Source organism: Prinia subflava, chromosome Z (assembly GCF_021018805.1).
Source record: "Prinia subflava isolate CZ2003 ecotype Zambia chromosome Z, Cam_Psub_1.2, whole genome shotgun sequence".
NCBI lineage: Eukaryota > Metazoa > Chordata > Aves > Passeriformes > Cisticolidae > Prinia > Prinia subflava.
In genome coordinates, this window is record NC_086283.1 from 27,992,638 (window position 1) to 28,008,164 (window position 15,527).

At 36.9% G+C, this 15,527-nt stretch overlaps 1 protein-coding gene across 3 annotated transcripts in view; it reads right to left on the reverse strand.

The window, feature by feature from the left end:
• Positions 1 to 15,527, reverse strand: part of EDIL3 (EGF like repeats and discoidin domains 3) — a 231,626-nt gene that overhangs the window by 82,922 nt on the left and 133,177 nt on the right. The window lies entirely within an intron of this gene.

A 15,527-nucleotide genomic window follows, 5' to 3' on the forward strand; every position in this document is an offset into this window, starting at 1 on the left:
TGATAACTCCAGAACTGGAGGTTACATGGACACAGCAGGTATATTATTAAATACTCCTTTTTTGAAATGCTTTTTTTTTTCTTCTTCTTCTTTTTTTCCTTTTTTTTTTTTTTCTTTTTTTTTCTTTTTCTGCCAGGCACATTCTTACTGCCATCTCATCTGCTCTTGAGTTCATGACAGGATTTTTTTTCTTCCCCCATGAGCAGCTATTGCTTCTTATGCCTCCTCTCAAAACATCACTTAAATACACGCAAAGCCTAACCCCTCCCACACAGACAGAGGTTTTCACTGGGAATTAATTCCAGGTTGTGCAAGACCTGTGCATGGAACACTAACTTTTAAAATTTTAAAACTCTTCAGATCTCTACAATGAATTTAAAATCACCATTGCCCAAAGGAGATGGTATATCACAGTCATGTGAGCTATAAATCTGATTTAGATAATCAGACCATTACCATAACTAAAAATCTCTAGTTTCAGCATTTGGGTGCTGCTTTGAAGTTGAGTATTCAGTGTTTCATTTTATGGGCTGGTGTTTGGAGAATTCTCGTGACCATAGCTCAGCTTTGCACATTTCAGCCTCTGGGTATTTCAGTCATTCTGCAGCTGATCAAACAGTTTGCTCCTGGTAGCTCAAGTGGTTTTTTTTCCACAATTCAATGTTCTGATCTGAGAGATATTGAGCAGCTCTGTTGTAAGGACTTGTGCTAATTGTTGTTCTGAGGACTCATCCTACGGGCACAACCAAATCGATATTTTCATTCCCATTGAAGGAATTTAATCAGCATTTCCACCAGGACAAGGCAGAAAGCAGATCATGTGTTCCTCTTTCTAGTCAGTCACAACGCAAATGAAATAGGAAAATAGAATTTACAGGCAACCCCTTTTCTTTTTTTTTTTGACACACTGGTAGACTTGGAGAACATGCAGTGCCAGTGATTATGTCAGGGTTTTTTTGTCTGTTACTAGATAAAAAAGAAGTCACAGGCTTTGTAACTTCAAGGTGACTCCAAACTACACAATTATATGGCACATATTCATATTCCTGGATGTGGTAGTTCTATAAAGTTATTCACCTCTGAAAACTGATTAACAGAAGACATTTATCTCCATAAGTTTGCTCCACAAAAACAAAATAGATTTCCTTGACCTATTAACATTTTAATTATTATCACTCTGATTTCTGAAGTGTGACTCCCAAGAATGTTAGTAGACTGTGTGGTACTGCAGCACTGAAGTGCAGGGTATGATTAATCTTGTTTTATGCCTTCACATAAAATAATGCATGTCAAAGGCAACATCTTCACCAATTTGCATCTGCAGAAGCTAATGAGCACACAGACACTTTCAGACAGGCAAAACTTTTCAAAGACTGCTGTGTTGAGCTGTAGGTCTGCAGGAAGTGACATGAAAATGAAGTATTAGTTATGTTCCATACAGCAGAAGACAGCTTTCCAGACAGTAATGGGAAGAATTGCCACTTATTTGCTGATATGACCAAAGAGATGAAACACTTTTTATGCTGATGTAGCATCTCCTCCAAAAGCAGTGCATTATTCTGTTACCACCATGGCCAGCACGGTCCATGTGTGTAATCAATGGCCATCAGGACTAATCAAATAACAAAAAAATTGAATGTTACTTTCTACTTCTCAAGAGTGCCATTATTACTGAGTGACTGTCATGAACTTTCATTATCAAACCCTCTTTCATACCTTTATAGTCAGGCCATAAAATTAACTTTGGGCCTTTATGTGCTCTACAAGCTCCATGCTGAGGACATAGATTGAAAATAAAGTTAGGCAACTCTTGGGTAGGCTGAGATGAAAAAAAAAAAAGGAAACACAAAGGATTTAAGGCTTCCTTCAGGCTTTTTTTTTTTTTACACTACTTTTTCTAGTGATGAAGCGATGTCATGGCATAGTGTTTTTTAAGAATTGGGCCAAAAAATGGTTCAGGAACTACAGAGGTGTACTGATAGATAGTTCGATGTTAGAGTCTAGAACATCCCTCTGGCCACCCTGGAGGGTTTGGAGAGCGGACAGGGGGGTCTGGGATCTGTACAAGGGGGTCAGCCAGCCTCACACAGAGCCCAGGAGGACACTGCCTCTGATCCCTGTCCATGGGAGTGAACGCCCACATTGTATGAAGAATCACAAGCTGAGAGAATTCAAAATAAGTAGTATTTAGTTTATCATAGAATGTAAATGTAGAATCTAGGATTTTTAGTATATGGGCTTGAAGAGGCAAGATGGAGGAATTGGGGAGTGGCCCCTGTGCTCCTTGTTCTTGCTCTTGTCCCCCATTTTCTGCTGAGTTGGATCTCAAGGATTGGTTTAGAGTAGAAATGACATGTTAACATAGGTAATAAGTATTGGTGTGATTCTGTAAATAAAAAGTATGTTGTTGATGGTGGTTGGATGAGGGGAATGGTACAAAAGGTCCAGGACCCTCTGATCTGCCCAGTCTGCCGCATGTCCTGCTCTGCTGAAGATGCTTTGCAGAGCTGAGAAAGAACTAAGATAAGGTACCCTGCCAGGGAGACCTGGCAGAGCTGAAAAAGGACTGAGATAATGAAGAATAAACAACCTTGGAAATGTGCACTGGCGGACTCAGCTTGTCATCTCTACCTCTGGTGTGAAACACTTAGGGCAAAGAGAAGACTGAAAACCTTATTACCTCTGGGAACAGCAACCCAGAGGAAACTCCCAGGGAACAGCAACCTTGGGGGAACCCTTAGTACCTTGGGGAACAGCAACTCTAAGGAGAATCTCAGGGAATTAATAACCCTGAGAGTTCTATAATTAACATCACAAGGAACTTAAGAAAAGGTGTGGAATTCCCCCTGTAAATGGCAGTTCTGCTTCACTTATTGCAGTCCTTTAATAGAGATGATATGCACAGGGATAAAGGAAATACAGTGGAAACAGAACACTTGGATTTTCAGGAGGCACTTGATGAGGTTCCACATGATAGGATCTTGCCAGGGAGCAAGAGAAAACGGCTCTGCTACAGCCAGAAGTCTAATTACAGAACACAAAAAGTCTTTTCAGGACAAAATGTTACCAGTGACATTCCCCTAGGGTCATTGCTGGAGTCCGTTTTACTCATCAGTGACCTGGAGGAAATTGTGAAGGGGAAAATTGTCCAATTTGAAGCTCTCTGGATCAAATGCTACTCTGATGATGAGCAGCTCTAGAAGAACATGGAAAACTGAGTGAGTGGTCAAAAGGGTGACAGATGAACCTCAGTGTACTCAAAGGGAAGATACAAAATCCCTAAAGTGTGCTGGAACTGTATTGAACTTGGCAATGGCCATTACAGCTGCAAAGAGCACAGGATTGTTCAAGCTGGAGAATGAGGAGGGATACAGCTTTACATAAACACAGGCAAGATGAGAATAGTGCTGCTTGTCACCTTGACATTACTGAAATTAGGGAGCACTCACTGAAATTCAGAAGAAATCAGCTAAGCCTGTTAAAAAAAAAAAAAAAAAGTAGTTCTTGGCACAGTGGGTTGTGATCATCTGGAGACTTCCAGAACATGCAGTATCCAAGGTTTCAAAACAGAGATGGACAAGTTCAAGCACTGCAGGTCCAAGTATGATACTAAAGAGACTGAGCAGGTGTGTACTTTTAATGTTCCTGTTAAATGATTGTCATTACCACAGCAGGAGACACAAAGTTAAGCCACCCACTGTTGAAATACCTGACCAGATTTTTGTATTCTTAAGAATTTACCACTGACATGGTAGTGAAATTTAGCTAAGAATCCTTTTTTTTTATTCATATAAGTAGCGTATGTAAAAATAAAATCTCCAAGAAAACACTCTGCATACATAATGAATACATCCATTAGAATAGAAACTAAATGTTAAAAACCTACTTTTTCAGAAGCATGTCCTTTTAATGCTGTTTATAGGCTCTTGGTGTTCTGTAGGAAATGTAATTATCCAATAATTTAATTTTATATAGGAAAAAAGTTTGTTAGGAGATTGCCAAAAAGAGGGTTGTATTTCTCAGCTAAAAAGCTAAGTAATAATATCTTCTATCCTGATATAAAAATAAACATGGTCATTGAAAGACAGTAGATAACTGTGGTACTTATATTTCAAGTGTTTAGGTAACATCATGTAGTTGCCCAAATCAAAATCATTTGGCATTTTTAAAAGAGTAATATATATATATATATATATATATAAATATTTGATTTTATTGTGGAGAAAATCTTTTCACCTAATCTTAAAAAATGTTTTTTTAAAGGCATTTGAAGAGGCATAGATTGATTTTGAGGCTTTCACTACTACCAATGTGTAAACAGCAATTCGTAAATGTTGTAACAAAAGGCAAATGTGAAGCTACCTGTCAGCAATACATACTAATTTCCCTAGATTCATTAAACTCCTGTGTCTGAATGTGAGCCAGGAGACCTTATTGCTCCAATAATATCTGAATTAAGAAATTCCATATAAAGTTGTTGTCTTGGGTTGAAAAATGTAACCAAAAATGTGTATTCTATTTTCATCTGTTGAAAACTGTTGGGAGATATTGTTCTTTATCTCTTGTAACTCTAGTGGGGAAAGAGAGCAGATGCCTTCTGTTAATGGGACAACTGATAACACCAGATAAGGCAGTGTCTTCTTATCTCCTCCTCCACCCATCCTCCTCCAAGGGACATCACCTGTGAATGGGCCATTTAAGGCCTCTCACATGACTGATAACATCACCTCATTCCAGTGTGAGATGCTCCACCCAGTGGGAGGAGCCAAAGCCTTTCCACCTGCATAAAACCTGCAATCCCAAACACTAAAGGAGCCAGTTTTCTACTGAATTCTCAGAGGAATACTGGACTCATCTCGCCAGTGCTGGACCCTTTTTTCTACAGTACCATCTCTACTTCACAGAATAACATCTGTTACTCCAGGAAGACTCATTTGGACTGTGTCCAACATCCAGACAACAGGGTGTCATATCCAGACAACAGCTCATATTCCTGACTCTGCTAGGGTTTTCTAGAACTTTTGTTTGTCTGCTTGTTTGTCTTTTTTTTTTTCTTTTTTGGTACTACTGCATTTGTATTCTTTAATATTCCTAGTAAACTACTGTTATTCCTATGTTGGTTTTTTTTTTTGCCTAAAAGCTCCTAATTGCAAAATTGTAATAATTTGGAGGGAGGGGTTTTTTACATTCTCCATTCCAAGGGAAACTCCAGTTTTCCTTGACAGATAGCTGTCTTTCCAAACCAAGACAGTTGCACAAGGCAAAATTGCAGTGGTATTACCAGGACCAACCAGGACCAATGGTTCTTTTGATTAAACAAAGTAACAATAGCACTAAACTAAGCTATTTGCTATCCATAATGATTTATCAAAAAACTTTAAGTTATAAAAAAAAAGAAAATAGTTTAAATTCTCAATATCCTCTTCACCCTATATCCTCACTGCCAGTGCAAAATTCTCACATGACCCCATAAACTTCTAACATTTTTCTTGTCTAGGTCTCACTATGTAAAATTCCTTGTGACTTCCAATCCCTTTGGGTTTTACAGGGACCAAAGCATTACAACACTGGGTGCTGTATTGCTAATTCAGCTGCAACAGGAGTTGATAGAGCTGAGAAATTTGTTTCCCAAGGTACCTTTTGCAAGAAGACCCAATCTCAGCAAAACTCAGCATCAAGGGAGGAATGTGAACACTTGGCTGCGATGTCTCTTCAGCATCCCCATTTGCATCCGAAACTGTGAATAACAAGGAACTTCAGGGAAATGGGACAGCTCAAGCTGCAGGTTTATGTCCCTTTCAGGAGTTGTAAAGTTTAAGTGAACAAGACTAGTGTCTGCTTACAAGAGAAGGAAATTCCTTCCGTGTCTGATCAGATCTGGAATCAAGTTATCCATGCTCCAGCTCCTGGCGTACTGGGAATTCTTGGCTGGGACTCTCAGACTGCCTTCTGAAAGTACTCCAATGCACATAAAAAAATTCCAGTTACCTCAGAGACTGGAATCTGCTTTTCCCTTCTCCAGCCACAGAAGAGGATGATGGCTTCTCAACTTTCCCAACAGGGAACCCTACTCTGCATTACATTTCTTAGACATGGGCACATTGGGCAGCTACAGTTTTTGCTGTTCACAAAAATTACTCTTCTCTCACCTTTCTTTCCCACTAATTTACCAAACTCCATACCCAGTAACTTGTCTTGGTGAATCCCTTGGGCCTGCTTCTCCTTGCACATTGCACTGGGCTAGTTTGTGGCTGAAAATCAGGCTTCCCATTCACTCCACTTTTTTAAAGTGTGGAAAATTTCTGAAATTAGCACTCTTCGTTACTAAATACTTATAACAAACAACCAAAATAGCTGAAAAGTAGCTGAAAAATAGGGTTTCGATATTTAAAACAATGCAAAATTAATTCTAAAGAAATGTAACTTATATAAGGGTGCAAAGATGTTGCACTTCATTATTAAATCCCATTTAACTTCCAGTAGATATATCTTTAGGTCTAAGATTAAACACAGCTTTTAAAGGACCTGTGCCTTGTTTCACCCGCAGAAAACTCAGTGGAAAATGCACCACATCTTCAGCAGACATGAGGCTGAACTGATTCCATTGTGCACTTTGGGGAAGAAATTTAATTCTTGAAGATTTTCCACATGACAATTTTTATCATGAAAAAAATATGTTCTTATGTCTAAAAGGGAATGAAACCAAACACTCACTCAAATTCACACCTGATGAAAGGGAAAAGGGAATCTTACTGTGACAGATATTGTGGAAGGACCAGGAGGTAAGAGGAATAATAATAAAAAGAGGTTTCATTAATAACAATAAAATTAATATTCAGCTTCCTGTATGAAAGCTCCTATCCAGAATAACAAGCAAATTTTTCAAAATTAGCAAAGAAAAAGAATCCTTTTTTGCTGAGAGTGGACATGAGGATTTAAATTCGCTTTTGAAGTTGTAAATTTCAGAGCATTATTTGTTTTTCTCTAACTTTGATGTAACGAATTACAACATTGTTACTTTTTGTGCTACGTCTACAATGAATGCTCATATCACAGATGGGTAAAATTGAATTTCATAGAAAACAGGAAGAGTGTAATTACAAAATTAAGTTTCAGCAACAGGAGCATAAATGGGAATTGATATTATTACAATAACAATAAATATAATATTGCAAGCTACACATTAAATTGGTCATCAGTGAAGGCATGAAATGTTACTTTCAAATATACAGATTTGCCAATGGACAGAAATCATATTTATGGGATGAGGTCTATCAGATTTTGCTGGATCACCAATGGATATTAATGTGTTTTAAAAGATAAAAGTTTTACATTATATTTTCTGTAAAGAAAATTTTTATCTGCACCAAACTGGGAGCTGGCCAAATTAGCATTAATTTAGCATTAATACATTAGCATTCAGCATTAATACAGGAAAGCAGTCACTGATACAAAGAAATATTGAATTAAGAGTTAATTCTGTCAGCTCTTGTTGGAAGACACTCTCTCACACATGTGAATAGTTAAAAAATTTTCACTCTACTTAATTTCAAAAACTCACTCACCCTTCTGAGCCCCTCTTTACCATGACCAAAAGATAACTAAATTTTTCTCTCTCCCCGTTGTGTTGCCAACAAATTTTTTACATCAGCTCATTGTCTTGCAAGCCCTGGGATCATCTGATGGAATGAACAAATGGAGGTGGTGGCAGCTGGGGACTGGAATAGCTGACAGCCCCCAGCGTCCCCTGCAGGGTGCCTCACACGTGGCTGCATGAGTGCCCGGCACCGTGGCTGTGCCGGACTGTCCGTCTGTCCAGAGCAGCAGGAACTGCAAATCTTCCCTCAGTGGGACGCTGTGCACTCAGCATATCACATTTCCTCCTGAAAGCTGCAGGCAGCAGAACTGTGCTGAGAGTAGAGAGTTTAGTTCAGTTAGGGCTCAGGTAAATGTGTTCTGGGTTTTTTGTTGTTGTTGTTTTGTGGGGGGTTTTTGGGTTTTTATTTGTTTGTTTTTTGTTTTTATTTTTTTTCTTCTTCTTCTATAGTTCATATGGATTTTCATGTTTCACAGCTTGGTTCGAGCTCCAAGACTAAAAGAAACTCCAAAATGTGAGTCAGCTTTCAAACCTCCAAGTTTTGCAAGGTTTATGCTGCACTCACTTGTAATTCTATTCTGTGCCTGATTTGTTAACTACTGCTGAGCTTGAGACAGTTTCATTATGTGGAGTTTGTACAGCCTTGGAGATGATTTCACTCAAATAGATGATTCCTGTGTCCACCAAAGAGTAGTAGCAAACAAGACCAGGCAAGCCACCCTCCATAATCAGTCTTTTTGGAAATAAATACCCAGTATCTTATCTAATAAGCCCTGAAATAAGGTATTTCAAAATGTTCCTGTGACTTGGCTATTGGGAACTTCTTTTTTTAGACCAACTGCAGTTTTAAATTTTTATATTTAATATACCCTTATATATTTATATTTATTATAGACTCTTTCATACATTTATAATCATTAGTGGTTTTTCATTCCATACTTTTAAGAGGCTTTTTTGGTCATAATAGCCTGTGATTTCTTTTGAGCTTCCTTCTACAGGCTATAGTCCAGCTTTTATTTCTTGTATAGTACCAATTTCTTACCTGCAAATTATTTTTCATTTCTGTGAGGACATAAAAAAAGAATGTGCATTATTGACCAGACCAGGAACTTAAGAGCTATAGGGGCTACTTTGAGAATAATGGAATGCTGTAATTTTTCTTTTAAGGCTTAGAAATACTGAAATATTCATTGTCATAGTCTTTGCCACAAATAAAAATGCACATAAAAGTTCTTCCAAAAAAAGAAGAATGAATCATGTCTATAAGATGAGGATTTTTTTTTTCTCTTCTACTCTTTGTGAGTGTCTAGAATTCTGTCAAAAAGGTAGAGTGACACTGTTCCCTCAGTAGGAAAAGATATAGGAGGAATCCCTGACTCCATCCTCTTTTTACTGGGGTGACTGAATCAAGAGTAACACAAAATCTTTGGAAAAGCAGATCCATAGCTTAAAGTAAGAACACATGGAAAGCAAGTTGCCACAACAAGGTGGTTCAATCTAAAGTCAACACTACGGGGCTGGATACAGAGCTGAGTTAACATTGTGAGTTTTGACACCGCACAAAAGCTATTATTGCACTTGATGACTCATGGAGTAAGGAAACAATTACACAATTAAAGTATTCCTATTGGGCCTTCAGGCTTGCCTGAGTATTTTATATTGAGAGGCTGCCAGGTGTCTCAGTAAAGATTGAATCCTCCCCCGCTTAATCAAAACAAGATATTGAGAAATTAGTTTTCAAAGGGAGATGTTGCTGTACAGTGCAGGAACATGAAAATGTACCCGAAAGCACAGGGCTGAGGACTTTGTTACAACATCAAACACAGAGAGATCAGTCTCATTTCCTTTTTATGCTGAATGGGAGAACTACTGAACTGCTGAGCGCAGTTTTACAAACGCCTCTGTGCCCTGCAAGAGGTGCCTGGACAGAGAAAGTCCCCAACGGAAGGGCCAGGGTGGGCTTTGTTTGAAGACTCGGTGTCAGAAATGTTGGAGTTTGGATTAATATTTCTCACTGGGTCATTGAAATGCCAGGGAGAATATTTCAATGTTAACAACGTGTTCTGTTGTTTCCGCAACATTTTCTGCCTCTTTGCACTTTCATACCAACGTGACACGCAGAAATGCCTGCCAGACAACATTCACAGTGTAGTGCAGATTCAGCAAAACTCATCATTTTCAGCAAGAGACTCAAGAGGGGTTTTGTCCTATGCAAATATAGAAGTTGTGTTCCATTCAAGATAAGCTGAAATAGTTAAATATGTGTATAAAGCAGAATTCTTATTACTGATGTTAGCCTCTCTTTCAAGTAACAGTTCAGCTTTTGAAATAATTTTTGCTTCTATTCTTATGGTTCAGAAAAGGACAAATTACTGAGGTTGAGTTGAATTACATGGCCTAAAGTCAAATCTGACATGTAAAAATTCTTCCTCCTGCACTTTCAAAGTGTATTTCTAATATATTTCTGCTCTGAGATATTTCTTGTAATCCAGGGAGCTCACACTAGTACTATTAACTTGATATTAGATAGATAAAATTCTTCTAGGCACTAATTTTTTTCCATTATTTCTCTTGTATGAGATTAACCCTACATAATCCCATAAATTCACAAGGATATCATGTGAATGATAAATTAATTACCCCAAGGACATTAAAAATGTAATTCTCTATGAATAATAATTTTGTATACATATATCTACATATGCACACACATACATGCATATCTATAAAGCCTCCTTAATTTTTCCATGGAAGTCCTGAATTTGTCATCTAAATAATGATTAGCAGGAATGTACATATTTACTAAATTTTTCTGCTGTGTATCCTCTGCTGACAATAAGCTGACCATTCTGGCTTTTAAATTTTATGATCTCTGAAGTGAAACAAAGCAAGAACAATATTAAAATTCAAATAAATTCTTTTCCTTACCCCAAAAATTAATTAAAGAAGAGTTTCTACTTTCTTGATTAGAACACGTTTTGATTAACTTTTTTTTTTAACTGATATTAAGCTTTGATTTCATGCCCAGGCTGTTTCCCCTGCCATTCCTTTGTACCAGGCCAGTACCTGTGAGAAGTTCACTGCATCAAAGAACTGATCTGCTTTATTAATTACCTTCTTTTTTTTTTCCCCTTGCCAATCTTTCACTAGTGGATTTGTCCAGCTTTGTATTCCGATGATTTCTGACTTTATATTTGACACCAGTAATTGAGATAACAAAACAGGCACACATTCAAAACAATCAAGAATAAGCATAAACTCCAACGTCATAATGCAGTATTTAGAGACTTAGTCAAACTGATAGTTTGAGCTGTAGGGAAGAGTAGGACTCCTAAATCTCATTGACAGAGATTTTTATGATAATCAGTAGTTAAGGGAACTCAAGTCTGTGTTGATTCCTGGGAGGTGAAAGATTTCACAGTGGCTAACTACAGGCTCAGCATATTTACTGGAGCTGAACAAAGAATGAGGTCTTGAAACCTTGACATCTCAGGCCTTGAAACCAAGGTTCCCTAGCAGGTAATCTGGAAACAGGGTGTATGTACAATGCCATCTACTTTACCTTTCAGTTCTTAACAGCTTAATTTCAACAGGGCAATTCCATGAGCTGAGGTCACCAGAAAGCCCCTAACCATATTCATTGATTTAAGAAAGGGGTGAAATTATGATTCCTATTCATATTTTCAAAACACAGATTTCCTGGAAGGCAGATTTTACCCAGTCACAAGCCATCCCCCTGGAAACACAGCTTTTTAATATGTTCCATAAATTGTTTTGTTTTGTCTGTGCACTTTTTAGGCTCTTATGTCTGTTTTGAGTACGGTTTTTCTGAACTTAAGCATGAGGGCTTTATGAACCCTGGACCCCGATGGGGCAGGGTTGGTCAGAGCTGGATCTGTAAGACAGAGATATCCAAAATTCACCCAAGACTGAGAGCATCAAGCAGATGAGTTCAAAGGACAAGTACCTGAAGCCAAAAAGACCCAACACGCTGCCTTGAAAACGCATAAGTTAAGTACAGGTGGCATGAAAAGGAATAAAAGTCTATTAGAAAAGATACTGTAAAACAAGTTATTTATCTCACGCTACAAATCATGTGAGCTTCAGGGTCATACCCCAGGAATAACTGGGGTAAGAAGGAAAATTCAAAAATCCTAATGCATTAATGTGCTTTGGATGAAGTCATCTAGCCTGGGAGTATAAGGCTGCATGTAAGCAGAAGTCTCAAACATCTCTCTGTGCCTAGACCTGTCAGATCTTCAAATAATTTTTTAAGTTAAAAAGACATTGAAAGAACAGGCATTTTCATGTGAATGGGAAGAAATACTTTGATATCCACAGAGAGGAAAGCAGGAGGTAACTAAGAGCAATAGAAACACAATAGTGTACTAAACCATAAAAGCAGAGGAAATAAATGAAAAAAAAGGTGGAGGAACACTGCTTAGCAGGATTTCTGACATGCTAGACAAATAAATTGGTGCACTTGCTTTGAATGCAGTTCTTCTACATATGGGCATGTTGAATCCACAGAAATGGAAGTGAAGGGGTCATAGTATATGGAAAGAAATATTTATAATGACTATTTTGATCTAGATCTTTAAAGAAAAAAGCACAAGAAAATTTGCCATATGCTTTAATGGCAGCAACTCTTGGCAATTAGCAAAACTCAGCTCCAAAATGCACAGTGGTGGAATTGTAAGGTGTCCACTGTCTGGTACCATCTGCTTTATTAAAAACATTAAAATAGAAGGGAAAGTTATCAAAAAATTACCTGTGGAATGGCTCACATATTACTGCAATTCACTACCCATGCTGATCATGGGAGATTTTAACAATACAGATTTGCACTGAATAATATAAATAGCCTGACACTAATGAAAGTGCCTGCAAGAGAATGTTGTGATCCACAAAGTAAAAAAACACAAACAAAACAAACAAACAAACAAACAAAACCCCTCCAACCACAGGAGAAACTGTCTTGGAGGCAGTACTTTATTTATGGACACTCAAACAGTAAGGACAGCTGTAATGGACGTGATCATAATTGATAGTTTGAATTCAACAGAGGAGCAAGAAATTGGTTCAGAGACTGAGGGAGCAGAAGGAGATGCATCTGTATCAAGGAAATTCTGAGGCCCTAAGAAATCTGGGAAGTAACATGGAATTAATATAGTTTAAATTTTGCATTTAGAAGATGGGGAAAGGTGCTTTCTTCCCATTCTCTGTTTGCTAAACATCTGCAGATGGATTCTGTAAATACCAGATGTTTGTTGAAGGGTCTCTTAACAGGCTGATAAGCTCATTCCAGAATGGCTGAATATGTTTTGAAGCTGTCAGTGCTCTCACACTTCACTTTATCATGATTTTGCCTCATCCTGTGCTTTCCAGAAATGAGAGGCAGCTGGTTCAAATACCATTTATGCCTGGATTGCTAAAATCAGCCATAGCTAGTAAGAGAGAGAAGGAGAGAAAGAGAGAGGAAAAAAGAGAGAGTGAAAGAGAAAGAGAGAGGGAGGGAGGGAGAGAAGAAAGAAAGAAAAAGAAAGAAAGAAAGAAAGAAAGAAAGAAAGAAAGAAAGAAAGAAAGAAAGAAAGAAAGAAAGAAAGAAAGAAAGAAAGAAAGAAAGAAAGAAAGAAAGAAAGAAAGAAAGAAAGAAAGAAAGAAAGAAAGAAAGAAAGAAAGAAAGAAAGAAAGAAAGAAAGAAAGAAAGAAAGAAAGAAAGAAAGAAAGAAAGAAAGAAAGAAAACTGAATATAAGCAACTCTGAATCTCATCCATGCTTGAAAGAGACTCAGAGGATGGTCAGGGTGGTCCAAATATGGTTAAAATCTCATTTTAGTGTAGTTTTTGTATTCAATTTCAACGTTTTTCTTCTCAGGCCAGCTGAAATTAGCTGCGCTAGTTATTTCAGAGGTTTTTGGGACTACTCAGAAGGATTTGGGTTGGGTGTCACACAAGGCTCCCAGGACCTGGGTGTAGCACAACAGTTGTCTCACACCTGAAAAGTGCTACACATGATATAAAATGGAAGGGAATTATTTAGGAGATTAGCTAAGAGGAGTTAATTGTGGTGAAATCAAATGAAAATTAATAAAGAGGGAAAATGTAGGTGGAGGTCTAGGAAAAACAGACACAAAGTACAGTGAGGTGATGAGTAACATGACAAATCCTTACAAAGAAGTGATATTTGGGCTATAACAAACTAGATAAACTATTAGAAAATACATCCTGGAAAAGCAGCTTGCATTATGCACTTTTTCAGGGTTTTTTTATTCTGTATCTAGGGTATTTTAGAAATTCTGTGATGTGACTCAGGAATCTTTGAGCTTTGTGAGGTAATTCTGAGACAGCAGTCAGTAATTTACATAATTAGCATAGCAGTATTTAATTATACGATTACTGTAAATATACGTAAAACTTTGATGGTGTAATTAGAATGTGTAATAACTACTTGTAATTACGTAATTAAGTGTGATGACATAACCAAACTTCTAATGGAAAAAAAATTATTTTCAAGCCCAGCTATATAAAATGGTGCAGTGCAGAATTATAGAGAAGGTAAACTATATATATTTATATTTGCGTCAGTATGAATCCCCCCAAAATAAGACCCCAAATAAAAGAAAAACAGAGTGTGGGTAACATATTTTGCAATATAACAGCAAAGTTCTTTCATTATTTCAATAAACTGGAAAATTTAAATTTTTTTGTATATATATATATCTATATAGCAGCCCATTTCCAGCAAAACGGGAGACTGGGTTTATGTGATCTATTATCTGAGTAGTGTTCATGATGCAGCCAAAATACAGAAGGGATAAACTCTGAAGAGATAGAAGATGAGATTCTTGGTAGAATTCCAAATGGCAATTCAATTACACCTAATAAGGAAATGCGTTAATTGCATCACCAGCAATTTTGAAAAAGACTTTAATACTAAAGGGTTTTTATAAATAAATTTTTCAGGTAGCAATAGAGACATCTGACTTTTCCAAAGCAAATCTTCATCTTTTATTCCTCTCTAGAACTACATGCACATTTTGTTTGGTGCCTCATATTTTTTTTTCTGTGGTGTATAAATCTGGGAATTCACTGAAGCTACTTCACAAAAACGTTTGTTGTAATTGGTTCATCCTGTTTTCCTCTTTATTCTCCCCCATACATCCACAATGTGAATGCAGGAAAAAGGATTATATTTTTCAGCTTTGTTACAGTTTCATTTATTTATTATTCATCTTATTCATCTTGTAACACTTTTTTTTTTTTTTTTTTTTTTTTTTTTTTTTTTTTTTTTTTTTTTTTTTTTTTTGCTAAACAAAGTAGGATTTTCGGTGCACTAGAAACTCCCTTTCATGAGTGTGGATTAGCCCAGTATTTCATATATTTTGAATGTAATATCCAACACTAAAAACACCAATTGTCAAATACTTTCCTGTTTCTTTTTATGGTAATATACTTTCGAGCTATATTGGCTTTATCCACAATACCATAATTTTAACATCTTTCGTTTCACTAAAACACACAGGGTTTCATCTTTATGGTATTTAAACCCAACAGTCTCTAATATCTAACTGTTGAAGTATATTTCATTTTATGCCAAAACAACATATTCTATTTTTGTTATTTTTGGTCTTCAAGATCACCTAGTCTATCATACATGAAGAATTTTAAGAATCAAACCTTTATGGTGCATCCATAGTCAATGTTATTGTAAAATCATGTGAGATTTTTCCCACAACAGATATATTAATGACTACTAATTCTATTAATAACTTCCCCACAAAACAGTGATCTAAATTACAGAGGCTTGAGATGCATTAGAGCAAAGAGATACTTTTGCCCTGTTCTTACACTTGCTGATTTCTGCTAATAACACTGCTGAAGACAGGATATTTGATGAGATGAAACCCCAGCCTGAATAATTTTTTTTG